Source organism: Balaenoptera physalus, assembly GCF_965194825.1.
Source record: "Balaenoptera physalus genome assembly, chromosome: 1".
Classification (NCBI taxonomy): Eukaryota; Metazoa; Chordata; class Mammalia; order Artiodactyla; family Balaenopteridae; genus Balaenoptera; species Balaenoptera physalus.
In genome coordinates this window covers 124,941,444-124,956,384 of record NC_138882.1, presented here as the reverse complement: position 1 = coordinate 124,956,384, position 14,941 = coordinate 124,941,444, and the positions used below count along the sequence as shown (strand labels likewise).

Below are 14,941 nucleotides of genomic sequence, written 5' to 3'. Positions count from 1 at the left end.
TCAACCAAAAGAGCATGTTTCAGTTATTTGCACGTGTGTACTTTTAACTTGATTTTTTACAAGTTGAGAGAAAACTTGACTAATAGCTGGATTTACTTCAGTACTACAAATATCTGGCTTTGTGACAAAATATAGGTATTTAGAGTCTTCACATCTTTTGAACAATCTGCTGTTGACATTTTAATAACACTGTTGTTTGAAATGATTTCTGAAGTATGATGACTGCAACATACCCACAGCAACAAAAAGTACATATTGTTTCTGAAAGCAAAGAAGCTCAAGTTTCATCCTATTTCCTAGAGATTTTAAGTCTTGGAGAGTCAGTTTTTCTTGAAAACCAACGCAAACATGCTTCTTTAATTGATGCCTTCATTCATTAGTATAAACAGTGATTTAGAAATACATTTTAGCTCAGAAATGTTGTAATTAAAAAAAAAATCCAGGTTTGATTTTACTCGTATGCAAAGGACACAACTGGCTTTCGAACATTTTTCAAGCACGATTTTCTCCGTCGTGGTCTATTCTCTTTAGTTTGGGTCCATCGTAGGCGCTGTCTGGCTGTTTGCTAACACTACCAACAGAGAGGCGCAAGGAAGTGTGGTCAGAGGACAAGAGCAAAAGCAGTTTCAATGTAAGGAAATGAGGGAAACAGACCTAAACAGCACGATGAATGCGCTTGCGAGTAGAGCCTTGTAGTCTCCTTTCCTTCCTTTGCTTATCCTGGTGGGTTTAATCAAAAACAAACAAAACGCTCTTGTGAAATATAGTCAATAAAGTCAAAGTTTGGCTAGCCCTCTGTAACTACAAAGAAAAAGTCATCGCAATTTAAAAAAAATGTAACTTTCATTAACGAGCCTGCCGGAAATCTCAGGTATCAAAGACGCATTAACCATGGAGCGTCCCCCGCGCGCCCCAGCCGGACGGAGGCAGCCGAGGCGAACAGACGTCCTTTCTCCTCCGAGCAGTCACACAAAAGGAGGACCGCAGAAACTAAAAGTTTAGGGGCCTCTGGCTCGCCGCGCGGAGAAAAGAGAAAACCTGGAGACGGGGTGGGTAAAAGACTCATCCTGGGCGCCTCTCCGAAGTGCAGGCTAGGAGAGAGCTCCTGAGCCTGGAGGGAAGAGGGGAAGGGACCCCGAGTTCCGGGCCAGCCCCCTGCGCCCCGCCTTGGAGGCCGGAGCGCCGCGCTCTCCCAAATACCTTTTACCCCGTTCCAGAAATAAAATAAATGTTTTTAAAGTGCGTGTGTGTGCACAGGATGGACAGCGCGCGCCGGCGGAGCGCGCGGAGGACCGAGCGCGCAGTGAGTGGAGTTTGGGGAGGTGGGGCTCGGGATGGAATGGGTGTGTTGACGCTGGGGGCTGGATGCGGAGCCCCGAGACCCGGGGGGGCGAGCCGATGGGGAGGGAGAGGAGGGGCGCTAGCCACCGCAGGCCGCCTCCGAGGCGCGTTCAGCGGCCGTGCGCGCGCGTCCCTCGCCGCCGCCGCCGCCGCCCGGACAGCCCTGCGGCCGCCCCGCCGGCGGAGCCGGGGCCGGCCTGTTCTCGGGCGGCTGCTGGGCCACCGCCACCCGAACAGCTCGAGCCCGTAAGTGTCCCCTTTCCCTCGCCTCCCCACCACCGACGCAGCTGCTCAAATGGAGTGGAAAATGGCCATTGGGCCGCAGTGAGTTATAGATTATCTGCTCCACGTTTTGTACTTAGCTGCCTGTAATCTTCTTTTGAGTTTGCCTGAGCCCCTTGCTGGAAAAATCAGGAGGGAGAGGTTTGGCCTTTGCCGCTGTACAAGTTAATATGTTTATATGATTAGCCGAACTCGCGGGGGTGGGGAGGTGGAGATTTGGGGTGGAGGAGGTGTTGGAAGAGGAGGAGGAGGAGGAGGAGGAGGAGGAAGAGAAGGAGGCTGGGAGGTGACTCCAGTTCAGACCTCGCGGAGAGTCTGTGTCAGGACTTCGCACTCCCCCGTCTCTCTCCCTCGCTCCCTCTCTCTCCCTCACACTCTCTCCGCGCGCACACACACACACACACACACACACACACACGCGCACACACGCAGAGGTACCGGAGCGAAATTGGGAGCTTACCGGAGAATCCTTGGGATCGTTGTGGGGGGGCACCTCCCCTCCGTTGCTGCGCGTCGCGTGTCTCGTCCCTACACCTCCCCGCTTCCCCGAGCCCCAGTCCTCGCCTTCAGCCAGTCTTGGGGCAGCGGCCACCGCTCAGCCTCGGCCCGGAGACCCGAAATGTGAGGAGGGCCCGCTGCAGTCTCCCGCCCAAGGCCTCAGGGTCGGCTCGAGGGATGCCAGCCGGCCGGCGCGGACGGCGGGCTGAGGGGTTTCGCCTGACGAACTGAGTTGGCCTTGCGCCGCCGGCGTCTGCCCGCCCCTCCCGCGTCTGCAGCTCGGAGGGGACTCCCAAGTCTGCGCACCTCTGTCGAGCTTTTTGCCTTTGCCACCCCTTTCGCTCTGCTTCCCGAATTTCTTATCTTTCCGAGGGAGCGTGCGGTCTGGGGGCGCGTGCGCGTGTGCAAAAGACCCCTCTCGCGGAGCGGCGTGTGGGAAACTGCAGGAAAATGTTGACCTAACCCCAGGAGCCGCCCGGCGCTGGCTGCTTGGCTGGAGGAGGAGGCGGCGGCGGCGGCCAAGCAGGAGGACGCGCCGAGCCACGGCGCTGCCTCCCGCTCGGACTCGGCGGCCGGCGACCCGCTCGCGGCCGGCCTCGGCCCTCGCCGGCCCGGGTGGCCGCTGTCCTCTGCGCCTCTCTCCGCGCGGCTCCCGCGCCAGACGGCCCGCCCCCGGGGGCACGCTCGCAGACCGAGGTAAGAGCCGTGGGAGCGAACAATGTGCCTCTGTGCTGGGCTACGGAGACCTGTTTGCTTTGCGCCTCCCGCCCGGGGGTGGATGCTGGAGGTGGAGGGAGCCGCGGGTGAGTTGGGGCTCGGCTGTTTGTTTATGTTCGGCCGGGCCAAGGGGGAGACCCGCGCCGGCTCGGGTTGCTCGCCCCCTCCTCTTCCTCCCCCTCCTCGGAAATCGATCCGCAGAACTCCCCTTCCCGTCCAGCCTGCTGCTGCTTCGCCCTGCGAGCGTAGGGACGCTCACTTGGCTGTAGTCTAGTTGCAGGGGGCTCCGGGAGGAGAGGGGAGGGTAGGATTGGGTTCGGCATTTTTTGATTTACTGAAAGCCTGGGTCAGAAGGTGCCGTTCGCTCTTTCACAGCCCGTCTGGGGAGGGGGAAGGTGGGGCGCACCCTCGGTGGGGCCGGAGGCCGGGAGGTGAGCGCGCCTCCGTCCCCCCGCCTCAGCTGCCTGCAGACCCGTCCCGGGCTGTGAGTGGAGCGGGGAGGCCGAGCGCTGGGGGAGAGTTCTGGGCAAGTGGACGGGGGTGGGGTGGGGTGGGTTGGGGGGATGGGATGAGTTGTCGCGGGTGGTTTCTTCTCGTCGGTTAGGTGGCGTGGAGAGGCGAGGATGTCAGCAAAGCGCAGCCAGATGTGGCCGGGCCGGCACCGTGGCTGGCAGCGATTAGGGGCGGCGCAGCGGGGCCGGGCACCCGGCAGGCTCTGGGGAGGCCGAGTGCCTCCCGCGCCCGCAGTGAGAGGGCAGCAGCGGGCCGCGCTGGGCCTGCGGGCGAAGTTATGGGGTGTGGGCTTCTGGGCTTGGCGCTGGGGCTGCGAGTCTCTGGAAGCCTGGTCTGTGGGAGCCGGGAGCCGGGTGCCGGGTGGGGTGCGGCGGGGAAAACGGCGTGGGAGGGGCGCGAGACCAGGGAGGCCAGCCCCCGCCACCCGCGCTAACCGAGCGTGGGCTCGTTGCTTGGCTGGAGCTACCCGACCCTCTGGTGGAGAGGCGGGGGCGAGGGAAGCGACGAAAGCGCCGCAGCGGTGGGGAGGCACTCCTGCAAGAGTCCTTCGCTTGGGATCTGGAAAGTTTGTTCCTATCGCCAGACTGCGGGGCTTGGGTGTGGGGAAATCGCTGGAAGCTTTACTTTGTGCCAAAGTGTCAATGAGCGGCGGCTAAGGAACGTATGTCTTTATTCATATTTATTTTTTTATTCTCTGCTGACTCTGTCCCCTGAAAGCGTAGTTGGAGGGGCAAGTCCTGCGGTGTCCGTCTTCTTTCCCCACCTTCTGTGGACTCCTCCCCCCTCATCCTTTTCCCCTTCTCTGGCCCCCTCATTCCGTTCTTCCTGATGCAGACTGTTGTCTCAGATTCAGACCCAGGAAATGTTTTCCTCCTGTTTCTTGAAAGGTGTCAGGCTGCTTAGCAGCTTCTCCAAGCAGCCTGGGAGCGTCTGAGCCGCAGCCACCAGCCATATGGTTCCCGTTACAAAGGCCAGGTTCTTAGGCACTCTCCTCCTCGCCCCCGCCCCCAATTCTTAAATTTTCTTCTGCATTCTTTACACTACGTGTACTTCTCTCTTCCAGAGGCGTACATTTAACGGACGTTGGTTGGTCCATTCATTTCCCTGGCAGCGTTTGTCTGGAACGGGCCCCACCGAGTTTGCTCTTTGCTCAACTCGAGTTGCACAATGAGGAAAACTCACATCCGTTTGGTAAATGATTGCCTGTTGGGATGTCTCTTACTAAATCAAGTTTGATCTTGGGAAAACCTTAAAAGACGGGCACTAAGGAGGCAATCTGCCTCCATAGCAGAAAAATAGAATAGTTTGTGTGGTGTCTTTGGCAACATTCCCAGTTGTGATGGGACTCTTGACCTAGGTAAAAGGTAACTGTAACTTAAATTTAGTATCTAAGAAAATCTACTTCTGTCCAGGTGTGTTATGGAACTTTTTGTTGTCCCTCCCTCCATCCTCCAATACATTTATGCATGATAGAATACTGCAGAACAAATGTTCGGTTGTTTAGTTTCTTCAGACATTCCAATTCTCTCCTTTTGTTACTTGCCTCTAAAAGAGGTGCCATTTCACATCATTCTGCACAAATTGTTTGAATTAATGCAAGTGTGAATTCTTACCGTTTGAAGGGGACCATTAGCATATCAAAGGTTTCTTAGCTTCAGCTCAATTGAGAAAACTTCAGCCTGTCTTCCATTTGCTTCCAAGTGGAGGCCCAAAGGGCAATGAGAATTGTAAAGGGTAAAAATAGGGAGGTGGATTCAGGCTGTGTTTCTGAACTTTTACTGTTTTGTAATTATGTGAGCAAAAAACATTGTCTGTTGCTGTGGAGCCCTTCCAAATGGAAAGACAATTATTTTCTATTGATAAATGGTTTGTTCCTAGAAAAAGAGTGACCTTTTATTTTATGATAGTCACTGTTGCCTGTCTTGGGGTCCCTTCAGTGGAAGAGAGAGTGAGAGAGCTTTTCCTTCTAACTTAATACTTTTCTAGGGCCTACACTTTGTTATATTAGTAAAATGGCTGAGAAAGGCTTTTAATTAATGTATAAAACAATAGAAATCTTGTAATAAGAGGACACTCATTTTTATACCTAGGAAACTTTATTTTTAATATACTTGTTAAATTAATAGGTTAAAAAAAAGTCAGTGGAGAGTTTTGATTATTAAAAACTCAACATGGACTTAGTTAATGCAACTTCTGTTGCCAGTGTAAGTTTGAGAAAGATTTGTAAGTGATACTCAAATTTTTCATGAATTTCATATGGAGATAATTGTTTGAATATTGATTGTTTTATCTCAGAATTTTTGTATTTTACCTAACAGTAAACTCTAGAGGTCAGCTTAAAGGAGGTTTTTCTTACTATATATAGCTAGAGTATACTAATGCTTTTTTACATTTGCAGAGAGATACGTTCTCTGAATTTCTCTTAACAACTCAATATGCATGAATGAAGAAACAAATAACAAGTACTTGGGTCATTTGGGTCATTTTATGGCGAGCAGATGGGTCAAGGGAGAACTTTTATCTTCAACTTCTGGGGAAATATTGGTTTTATTTATTTAGCTTTAGATTTCCTAAAACCTAGTTTTAAGATGAAAGTGAATCTCAGGGACAGTTTGGAGATTTGTAAGCGCATATTTTTTTATAGTTTTACCTTTGATGGTTGGTTGATTTTGAACGTGAATTGATATCCCTTCATTAGAGGGGTTTTTTTTGTTTCCACATGTTCAGAACTCCTTGTTTTTCTTTTAAAAGTGAAAATTAATAAAAAGTTTTGGAGGGAAAAATAATCATTAATCACCTAACATTCTTAGTCTTCAGTGTAATAGGATGATACTTTTTTTTTCAGATTAAGATGAGGATTTTTTAGTGGCATTCAAATTGTATCTTATTACCCTGAAATCATTTTATGATAGTTTATCTGATCTCTTCAGTTGTCTAAGAAGTACTTTCGAGCTAAAAAGGCCCACATTGATGTAATTGCTATTATTGCACTTAAGTTGCTGTTAACTAGTCTGCTTTGAATGCAGAGTGCTATAAGGAAAACACATTATCCTTTAGAGCTATTAGTGATAATCTAAAAATTGTCTTGAAAACATTGCTCTTCATTTTATACGATGATGGTGATCGTGAATTCCGCAAATCTCTAAAGGTGTAAAATGCAGTGAAAAGAAGATTTTTCAACATTTAGATGACAAAATTGGAATACTTAGAGAAAAAATTAATGTGTTGTAGAAGCACTTCAGCTGCCATTTTCAGTCACTGGGTTACTATGTGTTGGCAACAGAAAACGAATTTAGAAATGCAGATAGCTCTGGGAGCAGGTAGTTGGGGAAATCAGAATATTGAATCATGTGGGGTAAAACAAACCAATTACTTGAGGTTTTGACTTGAAGATTTCCACTAAATGTAATTTTTTCCAGGCTTTTGACTCTGCTTTATTAATGGACTAACATCAAAGCAGAAAACAAAACTTGCAAATGTTATAAAAACTAGTATAAATATACAGATCTCACATGGAGTACTACAAGTCTTAATTTAAGACAAGCAGTTGGAGTTTTTATTGCTGCAATTTTCACAATGAGCAGAAACGTTAACACCAAGCTTCTGGGCGTTTCCTTTCTTAAAATTGTCAAGAGGAGAGCTTTAAAAGTAAGGTTTACTTGGGGTTAGAACTTTATTTGATGATTATTGGAGCTTTCTGTGTTTCATTAAAATTTTTTAAATAGTATTTTAGTGTCTTAAGTAATATAGGAACATATGAGCTAAGATTGAGATGTTGGGAAGGTCAGAAGGTAACTAGAAGTCTGCACACCATAGTGATAAAATGTTATTGCTCTATTTTCTATGAAAATATTTGACCTAACTTTTGTAAATAAATATTCAGTAATACTGAGTTTACTCTCAAGTGTAGTATGAGATGAAGAGAGCATTACAGTGTATTCTATTTTAAGGTATGAGCCAAACCCTACCTGATAGAAATCTGTTTTCATTTTAATAAGAATCCATACCACTTGCACAGATTAACTGTACGTAGATTAGGAATGAAATGCAGTTTTGGAAATTTGAAGAATTTAGTGTCATACAGGATTGCTATTTAAAAATAGTAACTTTAGCTGCTAGACTTGGAAAGGACTTAAAATCCTGTTTGTGTTTTGGTCATATCAGTTACTAAGGTAATTTGGTTAAATATTAGTTCACATTACCTAAATAGATATCTGTTTTGTAACTATTTTCAAGGAAGATTAAAACATTTCTATTTTAAAGATAGATTATGGTCATAGCTTGGTTAACTTGTCTCTTACATAACACTAATTAGTCTGTAGTCCCACCCAAATATTCATCTCTTCAAATAATTCTTGATTGAAGGTTGAAAGGTTGAAAAGTATTTAATCACCCAGATTACTGTAATTAGACTTGATGTTATCAGAAAAATTGAAACTGTTATCTGAAATCTTTTTGCTACTCAAGATTGGTCAAGTAGTGATTATTATTTTTTAATGCTTTAAGAAAAAGGTTAAGGAAATGGGTTAATTTAGAGATAGTTAATTATTGGAATTATGGAAGTAGAATCCTAAAATAATGTCATTTTTCTTGACCTGGTGTGATAACTTTTAAAGGAGTAACTATAACTAGGGTCTAATTCCTAAATTTTATTCACGACTGCAATGTGGTATTTTGAGTTTAATATATAGGTTTTGTTAAATATATGTTATAAACTATAAAAATACCTTAAATGCTATTCTGATGTAAGTAGGTATTGTTTTGAGTGGATCATTGTGTCATATAAGAAAAGGTCCTAAACAACCAAAAATACCTAAAAAATCTTTTTAGATCATTTATCTGATGGACTTAATGTAGGCTATAATTTACAGACACTTTCCAATATATTCTTAAACAGTTTTTAAAAAGCTGTTTCTTACCAAAAAATTCCCTTATTTTGTAAATAAAAATTACCTTAAAAAAAAAAAAAAGGTAGAGTGAATGAAAGAACCAAGTAAAGTGCAGCTTATAGCAAAATGCTATTGATTGCTTTGGAAGCACAGAGCAAGTTTAAATACAATTTGTTTAATTACAACAAAAATGCAGTTTTATGAAGTAATATAGTTTGTCTTTGCAAAGGATTTTATGCATTGTGTGGTGGTAAATAAAATCCCATCAGTTGTATAAATTTGTTCAATTAACAGAACGGCTAAAAGAAAAAAAATCAATTTACTTTGAAAAGCAACAGAAATTAGATTACCTTGGTTAGGAGGAACTTGCTAGTAGTGTCTAAATTGCTTAATAATATCAAAAGTTACCCTGTTTCACAGTGTAAGGATATTGGCGCCTGTTTTTATATGCATACATCTTGTTTACTTGGGGACTTTGGTTATGTGAACATTTTTTCTTTTTGCTTTCCATTTTTGTTTTTATGGAAGCTATTGCATGACATAGTTGCTTTTCTGGATTTCTAGAATTCGTAATCAGTTGATATTTCAGATCAGTGTAGTGAAAAATCAGATGTAATTTTATGAATCAAAAGGAACTAATCCATCAGTAGGGATAGCTAGGTTATAATCAGCCAAAGAAAACACATATTCAAAATTTTTACTGACTCTAGAATTATACGGAACTCTACATCTTAAATTCTTACAGCAGTAAAGTGGCATGGGATTCATCGGAGCAGATAGCTGGGCACCTGTTTTATTACCACCTGGATTCGTTCTGGCACCCAGATTTATCTAAGTGCAAGCACAGGCACAACTGCTCCTCACAGCTACCCGGCTGTTTTTAGGTCATGAAGTCAACTTCCTGGAATTTCTGGGGAAACCAGTTGAAAAGGGAGGACAAATGTCACTTTAAATAGAGATGTTTAAATCAGATTTTTGCCTGAGGGTAAAATTTAGGTCTGTTTTAGCCCGGATGTAATGTCTCCCTCTACAGAGCACAGCATTAATCACGACCTGACAGGAAAGCGTATGCTGAGCAAAACGGGCCCCTGTTGGTCTTGCCATTGATTTTTCCAATCTGTGAGGAGTACATTATAAACATTAAAATTCACACACAGGGATTACACCTTAATCTCTGAATTTCAGTAATGAAATGAGTTGCTTAAAAGAAGCCTACTTAAAGATGAAGATTCTTTGGGAGACTTTTTTTTAAAGGATAGATTCAATACTTTAATAAAAATAGAAATATAAGATTAAAAAGCAGGCAGGTTAAGCAGACGTTAACTTCCTGAAATAATGACCAGATCTTAATTCTGTTTTAAGATGCGTGAAGTAACTTCAAAAATTTTTTTTCATCCGGTAGCTGAAAAAAGAAACAGGGATAAAACTATTAGTTCTTGGACATGAGAGACAGGAGAAATTGCAAAGGTGGTTAACTTTAGACTTAGATCAATTCAAACACATATTACTTTCCCAGAGCAAAACCAGATACAACCCTGTGTCTCTCTAGATGAATAACAAAAACTTTAGCCATTGTAGTAGCAAAGAAGAATGCACTGTGAGATTCCTAATAAAAGAGAAAGGATTTAGTTTTGTTCTTTCAGTTATTAGATAATACTCTTTAACTCCTTTCTTGGTCAAATATATACACACATGTACTTACATAAGCATACACTTTTGACTATTCTGTTTCTCTGTATACATCATATTTATTAACAGCTATTGGCTAAAAATTAGCACAGATACAAGTTTAAAATGTAAAATATGTATGATTAAGGTACCTGTTTTTAAACTGATTTTGAAAATGATATGACTTACTTGATCTCTGTTTGTTCTCAAAGGTATTTCCTGCCTTTGGACCATGAAATTCTTGTGCTGTGCACACTTTGCCTCATTTTGTAGGTGTTTTTACATCAGTCCATACCTCAAACAGATTATTGCAGTGGATTTAGATGACATAATAATCTAACCCCAATTACTGTCAAAAATGGTTCTTGGCTGTCGGGGGCGGTCTAGGTGACCTTGCATTTGACTAATGCTTTCTCTTGTAGAGGATAGTAAGTAGTGTTTATCTGTAGAGAGAGGAAAAGAGAATTCTCCCCGTTTTCTTTATAACGTGAGCTCTAACTTTAATCATTTATTCTTAAAATTAAATAGTATGACACCACTTCATATAATGGGTGAGTGTTTACAAGATTTTCAATAAGGTCTCTAGTTGATAAAATATTTCTGTTTTATGTAGATTATGTTTACTTAATCAGTTGTCAACTGCAATTTACTACATGAAAAAATCATGTTGAAAGCTATTTTCCCTGTGTCTTTACTTTGAAGAAAAGTATTTCTATTTGGAATTGTTATTTCTTTATTCCACTGGTACCTTCCCCGCAGAAATTTTATGCCTCTGCTTTAAAAGCCTACCATTTTTTACTGTTTATTACTGTGGTTATTGATAAGAAATTACAGAACATTTTTTATATAGCATTTTCTTTATTCATCTTTTTAATCTCAGTATGCTTATGGTATGTATGAAATCTTAAAATTCTTGGCTTTTCTATGGTTAATGTCCAAGACAGTTTGGGAAACGTTAATTTTGGTGATGTAAGCTTATGCATTTGTATCCCAGTGATTGCACGTATTTTCGTAGAATTTGATAAAGGCTTAGTGTATTAAATGAAGAATTGATCCATTTTATATATCTTGCTTTCCATTTCAGAAGAGATGGACGTAATTCTAAAACACTTGATTTTGCTTCATATTCATCAACAAATAAAAATTACACTAAAATTATGATATCCTAGATATTTTCACTTTTACTAAGGACACTTTACTGTTTTTGTCCTTTTCAGAGTTCTGTTTGTCATGTGAAAGATAGTTGACTATTAGGTGCTTCCTCTTGATAACATCACTGATGATGAATAACGGGGGGACGTCCCCTCCCTTTGTTTTTTCTGCTGCAAATGCTTTGTCACCCATAGCCTTGATGGAAGCCACTTTTTATATTGCCTTTGGTCTTAAACTAGGTCTGCAGCCTGAATATTTAAAAGTATAAGTGAAACAAAATTTTATTTCTTTCTTGTAAGTAAAACCTCACTAAAACCTCTGCTTATTATACATTGCTTTTCCCATTAACCTTATTTTCTTTGTTTAATTGGAAAAAAGAAATATAATTGATATCTCTGTATATTTCTGTATGTTTCAGCATGAAAGCTAGCATATCTTTCATAATTTTATTTGTTTCAGAATCTTAGTTTAAAAAAAAAATCACTCTTTATAAGCCTGTCAATTCATTTATAGGTAAGCCAAACTGAATTGCCTCAAATTTACAGTCACTGCTTATATGCTATTAAGGTGGGGTGTACATATTAGAAGGGGGAAATCTTAAAGGAGAGGGGAAATAAACATAGTCCAGAAAATTTTTTGGCAAACCTTGCCCCCAAGACTTTGAAATGGTTCTTAACTTTGCTTTTTTTTCCTCCCTTGGCAGAGATGCACCTTTATCTCTGTATACCTGGGGAAAGGAACATAGAAAAAGAGGAGAATGTGTAAACAAAAATCTAAAACAGATTCTGAAAAAGATATTATGGAGCGGTAAAGAACATTTTTCAAAGCAATTCAGTTTCTTTTTCCTTTTTGTATTGAATTAATGAAAATATTTTTATTTTTCAAAAGTAAATAATCTCTGGTTTAAGTTTATGAATTCTAAATAAGAAGAAAATGTAGTTGTTTCTGTGGTCATTTAAAATTGATTTTTTATCTTTCACTGTAAATCAGTCGTAAGATGCCGCTTTTGATTGCTTACTTTGCAATCAGAAGATGCACCAGGTAAATGGGTTGGGCAGCTTTGTGTTGGGTGGTCGACCATTTCAGGCTGGTACTGTGTAAGCGAGGTGATGTTTTCTTTTCCTTGAAATACACTTTGTGAGAGTAGCTCTTGGGTGACTGAAAAGTTTGTGTATCCTCCCTGCTTTAGCTGCATTCTTAACCAAGATGAAGTACAAGAATAATAATGTTGAACCACAGATTTTCAGGAGCAGTTATTTTAATCAGATAATTGGTAAGGAGGAGGGAACAATGCTAGATAATAGCATTTTTATGCAATGGTGACCTGCATCTTTACGCACACAACTGCCTCCATGTTTCAGATATTTTTGCTAACCATTTTGCTAACCTTTGTTATTACCTGTAGAGGGAGCTTGCATATGAGATAAAATAATCAAAGCAGTATAAATTGATTATTTCCCTTTTGAAAATGATATTTTATTAAGATATTTTTTATTTTTGTTTGAGAAAAATTGTTCTAAGGAAAATAAAGCATTTTGAGATTAGCCAAATTCTAGTGAAATTTAATCCCAGGTATTTATAATTTTATGTATTTACAGATTACATTTTATTTTCTGTATTTACCTTTTCTTAATTAGTAAAAATTGCTAGAAAGATAATGAAAATAAGGAATCAGGTTCATTTTGAGATTCTTATTTTTTTAAATGATTGGCTAAAGCTCTGGGAGGATGGTCTCAGACCTCTCGTTTAATACCTAATAATTGTTAAAAGAGTGATCCGAATTTTTTAGGTAATTTTCCAGATTATGTAAAATGTAAAACAATCACTTAACAGTAAGGAGTAAATTACATTCCTCTACATTTAATTAATAGATCAAGTTAGATGTGTTGCATATGCTCTTCTCTAAAAACAAACATGATCACCTTGGATTAGTGACTTTTACTTGCAAAAATGGACCGATTCGTGCAGTGACACTTACACAAGGAAACTGCTAATAAGGACCTTCTGTTAAGTGGGTTAGGAAACTGCTAACTTGGTAAAAAATGAATGCAGACATGATAGACTGCTTGATTAAAAACTGAATTCTGTTTATGAACCCCGTGTCAACTAAATTTCTAAGAAATTATTAATCAGATACTCAGGAATAAATTGAGAGTTTTGCAAGCAGGTGTTTTGGTAATCCGGGTGGAAAGACTTTAGGAGCATTTGGATCTCTTTAGCGAGCGAATTTTTCACATTACCTGTGTATGTTTAATTGTGCCAGGAAATTTAAGGACAGGATATTGTGTTAAATTCTACTAAAAATGAATCATTTTATTTTAATTTTAAATTTGGGTATAGTAACATTGCTTAAGAATTTGCTTGTTAGGAAGAAGGAAGGTTATCTACTTACTTATGCATCCTTGAAAAGAGATATAATAGTTCATTTTTTCCCTTAGTTTACCAAAGGATGAGATGACAAATAAAAATATTTGTATTTTAAAAGGCTGTTTCTTACTGAAATTTACCGTTGTGGATTTATTATTTTATTAGCTAATCTTTCCTAGTGTGGAAAGTTATATTATTAACTGTTATACAGAATGACCCTGTAAGTTTGGAAACTGTTGTCTAATAAAGAGATTTATGGTACTGGCATGGGCTTTTGTATAAGTATTACCCTCTCAGCATGGTCCTGTATTATCGTAACAAGTCTGTGCTACATTTATGCAGAACATTTTCATACCAGGGTAAGAATATTAACAACAGCAATTACATTTCAATAGGATTACGATGGTATGTTTTACAAAAGTGTCCAAATACTCCTTTCCATAGAATTATTGATAGACATCCTGTACTGCCAACTTTACTTCATTGCCTTAAATAATATGATAAAAAGAGACTTCTTATCGTAGTTGGTGCTAAATATGATAAGCACTGGAAAATGGAATCTGATAGTACAGTTCATTACCCTTTTCCCTGAAATATCACACCTCCCTTCACAGTGAGGTAAGGGTTACTAGAGAGAATTCATTCCAGGAAAATTATTGCGTGAGGAACAGTAAGTGTCACGGAGTGCATAACTTCTGTGAGGTTACTGGAAAAGCACAGCTAGGGTAAGTTCTACTTGTTTTGTCTTAAATCTGAAGGTAGACTAACTACTGAGTGATTTTTAAAATAATGAAATTTGAATTGTGAAGAAAATGTGTTATTGAAAAATTATTGTTTTAAAAGGATTATTGTTATTTTATTATATTGGGGATGTTTACGATGAGAGAGTTAATTGGCAGCTGCTTTTCAGTTTAAAATAACCCAACATTCTTTGTAAATTACCAAAGAAATTTTTATTAAACATTCTCGAATGAATAATAAAAAAGAGTATGAATTATAAGAAAACATCCTGTCATTTGTATAAATGTTAAGAGTAGATATGTATTAGTTGTTCCTGCATCTATATGAGCAGATCGCTTTTTTAAATAAGCTATGAGGATAATATAATATAAAGAATAATTCTCCAGATAAGGGTAATATGTGTTATGAATGTATATTTGAAATAATCTTTTTTAGTATAAGTTTTATAAAAATAGAAATTCCTATTAAAAAAAGACTTGATACCTTTTATACTGTTTGAACTGAAGCCAAATACTTTAACATGTTAACATCTTAAACAGAAATTAACAAAACTGTAGTAAAGCCTAAATAATATTTCTTCACAGTTTTGTATATGCCTATACGAAGAGTCTGGAATGCAAAACTGTGAATCTGCATGTTTTCATAACTGTATTGGAAAATAATTTTTAAATGTATTTTAAATTGCCTTATTACCAGGATTTAGAAACTACAGTTTTCATTTTAATTAGAAAAATAAACAGTATTAGTTTCTTTTTGCCTTTATGTTTCAAAGG

At 40.2% G+C, this 14,941-nt stretch overlaps 1 protein-coding gene across 21 annotated transcripts in view; it reads left to right on the top strand.

Annotated features, from left to right (window-relative positions):
- The window catches only part of ADGRL2 (adhesion G protein-coupled receptor L2), a 273,498-nt gene that overhangs the window by 94,315 nt on the left and 164,242 nt on the right, over nucleotides 1–14,941 (top strand). The window contains exon 1 of one of the 21 annotated variants that reach the window (XM_082418843.1): nucleotides 750–1,049. The exons of 15 other annotated variants lie outside the window; for them this stretch is intronic. The gene's annotated coding sequence lies outside the window, so the exon portion shown is untranslated. Of the gene's footprint in view, nucleotides 1–749; nucleotides 1,050–1,087; nucleotides 1,304–1,432; nucleotides 1,588–1,916; nucleotides 2,818–2,854; nucleotides 2,925–3,790; nucleotides 4,013–14,941 lie in introns of those variants that run through there. 5 more of the 21 variants (XM_082418840.1, XM_082418839.1, XM_082418835.1 and 2 more) reach the window with 5 other exon arrangements.